Genomic DNA, 5524 nt, shown 5'->3' with positions numbered 1-5524 from the left:
CCTTTTATATCTGCTATGGTCCATCCGATGGCTGATTTAAATTCTCTCAAAATCCTCAAGAGATTGCCTCATCACTACCTGAGAGGTTAGATGCAATAATAACAGGCAAAGTAGATGCATCACCTAAAAAAGCATACCTCAAGTGTTCAGGCAATGGTTTAAGCTCCAAAGTAGGTGCTTCCTCAATAGATGATTTGAGCTTTCCCTCAGCATTCTTGAGATCAGTATTACCAAGAGATTCAAATGGTATTTCTAACTTCCGTTTCCAAGGAGAAGCATTTAGATATTGTAGCTGCTCATTGCCTTCGTCATCTTCACTGTCAAAATCCCCCAATAAGGCTTTTTCTTAGGCATCAGACCTTAGCACATGATCAAGTTCTGAAGTAACTGCAGAATCGATCAAATCCACCTTGAAGCACTCCTCATCTTCCGTAGGAAATTTCATCGCATTAAATACATTGAATGTCACATCTTAATCTTGCACCCTCATAGTGAGTTCACCTTTTTGCACATCTATCAAGGTATGACCTGTAGCCAAGAAAGGTCTTCCCAAGATTATGGGAATCTTCTTATCTTCCTCGAAATCCAGAATGACAAAATCTGCAGGAAAGATGAGCTTGTCCTCCACGATGCCTCGTGGGTATGTAATCAAACGATCAACCAATTGTAGAGACATGTAGGTGGGCTTTGGATCAGGCAAATTTAGCTTTTTGAAGATAGACAATGGCATCAGATTGATGCTTGCTCCCAAATCGCAAAGGCACTTGTCAAATGATAACTTGCCAATGGTGCAAGGAATGGTGAAGCTACCTGGATCCTTAAGCTTTGGAGGTAACTTTTGTTGCAGTACGACACTACACTCTTCCTTCAGAGCAACGATATCAAGATCATCCAGTTTCACCTTCCTCGAAAGAATACCTTTAATGAATTTCGCATAACTAGGCATTTGCTCCAGAGCCTCAGCGAAAAGTATGTTAATGTGAAGTTTCTTGAACACCTCCAGAAACTTACCAAATTGCTTGTCCAGCTTTTGTTTTTGCAATCGCTTTGAAAAAGGTGGTGGAGGATAAAACTGTTTCTCCCCTGTATTACCCTCAGGCATAGTGTGTTCAATAGTAGTCTTCCTTGATTCCCCCTCTTTCTCCTTTTGTATTCCTTCTTCATCAACAACTTCAACTTCTCCATCTTTTGCTTTTTCAGCATCAACAACTTTTCCAGACCTTAAGGTGATAGCTTTGACTTGCTCTTTAGCTTCCTTCCTGCCTGGCACTTCAGTATCGCTGGGAAGTGTGCCAGGTTGACGATTGAGCAAGGCATTGGCTATTTTTCCAATTTGATTTTCCAAGGTCTTGATAGAAATAACCTGACTTTTTCACAACAGCTTTAACTCCTCAAAATCAGCACTAGAAGGTGGAGCAACACCTCCTTGTTGAGGATATGATTGCCTTTGAGCGAATCGCTGAGGTTGCTGGAATCCAGGTGGATTAAACTGTTTACTAGCAACTTGCTGATATGGTTGCTGAACAGCATTCTGATTATTGCTCCAGCTAAAATTGGGATAATTTCTGTTATTAGGATGATAAGTAGTGGGCACAGGCTGCTGCGGTCTCTGAAAATTGTTCACATACTGAACAGATTCATTAACAAGAGAACACTGATCCGTAGCATGAGAGCCTGCACAAAGCTCACAGACACTAGCTATTTGATTTACTCTGTAGTTGGCTAAAGAATCGACCTTCATAGACAGCGCCTGAAGCTGCGCTACAATAGCTGTAGCTGCATCAACTTCCAGAATACCTGCTACCTTCCCAAGAATCATCCTTTGAGTTGGGTTTTGATACTCGTTTGCAGCCATAGTTTCAATGAGATTATAGGCCTCAGTATAGCTTTTAGCCCACAAGGAGCCTCCAGAAGCTGCATCGAGCATGGGCCGAGATTGGGCCCCCAAACCATTGTAGAAACCAGTGATCACCATCCAGTCAAGCATACCATGATGTGAACACTTTCTCAACATCTCCTTGTAGCGCTCCCAAGCTTCGCACATAGATTCTCCTTGTTGATGCACAAACTAAGTAAGAGCACTCCTCATAGCTGCAGTTTTGGCCATTGGTTAAAACTTCACCAAAAACTTTTGCGCAAGATCTTCCCAAGTAGTGATGGACCCAGCTGGTAAAGAATGTAACCAGTCCTTAGCTTTGTCCCTCAAAGAGAATGGGAAAAGCCTCAGCTTGATAGCCTCATCAGTAACACCATTATATTTGAAAGTACTACATATCTTGACAAAATTTCTGATATGCATGTTGGGATCTTCAGTTGCAGCACCTCCGAAAGAAACAGAATTCTGCACCATCTGAATAATGCCCGGCTTGATTTCAAAAGTATTGGCCTGAATAGCCGGATGAATGATGCTTGACTGAATGTCATCGATTTTAGGCCGAGAAAAGTCCATAAGAGCTGGATCAGCTTGAACTACACGATCACCCATTATTTCAGGTTCTTTCTTTTCACTCTCTTTATCTGAATCTTCAAAAACTATCTTCTCTGGAAAGTCGAGAGCTGTATCTGTCTCCTCAGCTTTATCCAGATTTCTCTTGCAAGTGCGAGAACGTGTTTGCATAAACGCTCGCTAGAGTACCTGAAACACAACCAGAAGCAGTAAGTAATAAGTTTTAATCAATGAATCCTAATGACCATTGATGGCAAGTACATAAACTAAACAAATTAACACCGAGTCCCCGGCAGCGACGCCAAAAACTTGTTAGGCACAAAGCATGCGCTAAATAAATCACGCAAGTATACGCGTTCGCAAGTAATATAGAATGATTTCTAGTTCATTCCCACAGAGACTCTGATTAATTATATCTAATTAACACTTACTCACCAATGTATGATTATTCTTAATGTCAAGATAATAATAATTAAGATTGGTGAACTAATAATAACTACGAGAATTAAACACTTAAATTAACAATATTAAACACACATGAGATCCTAACTTCATTACTACTTCATTCAATACTTATTGTCATTAACCTTAGCATGTAATGGTGATGATATTAATCGAACAACACGAAACTGATAAACGCCAACTTTCATTGTACGAATACCATTCTATCAAGCATCCACAATTAAGATAGAAGTTGAATATGACAACATAACGATTTAAGCGCAAGTTATTTATGATGATTACACAGGGCAAGTAAAATGGTTAGAGTTACCCACTAATCATGCATACAATACATGAACATATGCTAGCATGGCAAGTTCTAAATCTCAATATTCACTGTCACTTCACAAGAGATTAACAGGCTATCTTACATGTTCGCGACGTACATAAGACGAATAAGCACAACCTATGCTAGATATCATACAATTACCACATACCAAGGTATTAAACAATTAACTAAAGAAATCCATAGTAAATCCGCTAGAATCCCATGATCACGATTAGCCCATAATAGAACTCATCATCACCATGGGTTCATATGAAAGCATGATAATAACAAAATGATATAAACTAATAAAAATACTTAATAAATAATGAAGTACGTCACAAGAGTATTAAGGTTCAAAGCATAAAGAAAACTATCATCCACAGTTACAACGAATTAGAAGAATCACAAGATAAACGTATGCTTCCTCTTCTTCATTATTGCGTGCTAAAATGGTCTTCTCAATCTTCTTGCCTTCGCTCTTGATTATCTCTTCTCTTCTATAGAAAACGTCTTCCCATAAACTTTATGTTAGATATATTTGAGATGTCATGTCTAACATGTTTTATGTTTAGTTTTCAGATCTTAACAAACAGGAAATATCAGTACTTACTGAAATCAGCACTTACTGGAAGTCAGAACTTAAGGATATCAGTACTTAAATTATCAGGAGATAATTATCAGAAGATGGATATCAGAACTTAAGTGCGGGAGGACGAACAGTTAAGGAAAGGTTGATTGAAAGGAATGAAGATCAAGACTAAATAAAGAAGAGATATGCATAGAGAAGATTTCTATGGAAGATAGAAGACTTGGAAAAGAAGATAACTAATTGATATATTTTAGGATACAGAATCATATTCAATATCAATTAGCGATTATCTTGTAACTGTGTAGTATATAAACACAGACATAGGGTTTACACTATATGTGTTATCATAACCGAAGTTATTATTTATTGTAACCCTAGCAGCTCTCGTGATAATCTGTTCATCACTAAGAGAGGACATTTCAATATTGTAACAGAGTTTAATAAAGTTTGTTTTCTGTTACTTGTGTTCTTTAATTCGATTTGATTGTGATAAACACTGTATTCAACCCTCTTCTACAGTTTGTGTGACCTAACAAGTGGTATCAGAGCAGATCTGTTAACACACAAACAGCTTAAGATCTGAAAACAATCATGTATGAAGAAGAACAAACTCCAACCAAGCCCACCAAAACTGAAGAACCTCCAAAGACTCAAATCCATAGTCGATATGAGACTATTAGAGTTTCCATACTGAAACCATCTGAATATCCCATATGGAAGGTGAGGATGTCTATGTTTCTGGAAGCTACTGATCCAGAATACCTTGATAGAATCAATGAAGGACCACACAAGCCAACCAAACTCTCTGTTATAGTTGCAGGTGAACCAGCAAAGTCTGTACCAAAGGAGAAGAGTGATTACACTGCTGAAGATATCTCATCAATTGCTAAGGATGCTAAGGTACAACACTTGCTGCATAGTGCCATTGATAATGTAATGTCAAACAGGGTAATCAACTGCAAGACTGCAAAGGATATATGGGATGCTTTGGAGACAAGATGTCAGGGAACTGATTCAATTAAGAAGAACAGGAAGACTATACTCACTCAAGAGTATGAGCACTTTGACTCAAAGCCTGATGAGTCATTAACTGGTTTATATGACAGATTTATCAAACTCTTGAATGATTTGTCATTAGTTGACAAGGAATATGATCTTGAGGATTCAAATCTTAAATTCCTGTTAGCTCTTCCTGAATGTTGGGATTTGAAGGCCACCACTATAAGAGACAACTATAATCTTGAAGAAACAACTCTTGATGAAATTTATGGGATGCTCAAGACTCATGAACTTGAGATGGAACAAAGAAACAAGAGAAAAGGAAGAAAGTCAAGGACAGTTGCTCTTAAGGCTGATGAGGAATCCCCCAAAGCAGCTGCCTCAAGTAAAGGCAAGGGAAAAGCTCTCATCACAAAGTCTGATACTGAATCATCAAGTTCTGATACTGATGATGAATCAGAAACTGGAAGCTTACCTGAGATGGATCCTGATGAAGAAATGATGAAGCTGTGTGCTCTTATGGTGAAAGGAATCACAAGGATTGCATACAGGAAATTTAGAAAGGGAAAGAAGCTTTCCAGGAAAGGTGCAAGTTCTGATTAGAAGAGTTTCAGAAAATCTGAAGGCAAAGGAGGAAAGTCTGACAGAGGAGATTACACAAATGTCAAATGCTACAATTGTGGTGAGAAAGGCCACATATCTCCTGATTGCAAGAAAGTGA

At 38.4% G+C, this 5524-nt stretch overlaps 1 non-coding gene across 1 annotated transcript; it reads left to right on the top strand.

Annotated features, from left to right (window-relative positions):
* The first annotated feature begins 1985 nt into the window (after positions 1–1985).
* LOC141709939 (small nucleolar RNA R71) lies at positions 1986–2092 on the top strand. The gene has a single exon (XR_012570490.1). It is a non-coding gene; the product is annotated as a small nucleolar RNA R71 (small nucleolar RNA).
* Positions 2093–5524: the final 3432 nt, after the last annotated feature.

Source organism: Apium graveolens, chromosome 2 (assembly GCF_009905375.1).
Source record: "Apium graveolens cultivar Ventura chromosome 2, ASM990537v1, whole genome shotgun sequence".
Lineage (NCBI taxonomy): Eukaryota > Viridiplantae > Streptophyta > Magnoliopsida > Apiales > Apiaceae > Apium > Apium graveolens.
Note: the sequence above shows the minus strand (reverse complement) of the source record. Positions and strands in the feature narration are given on the sequence as shown.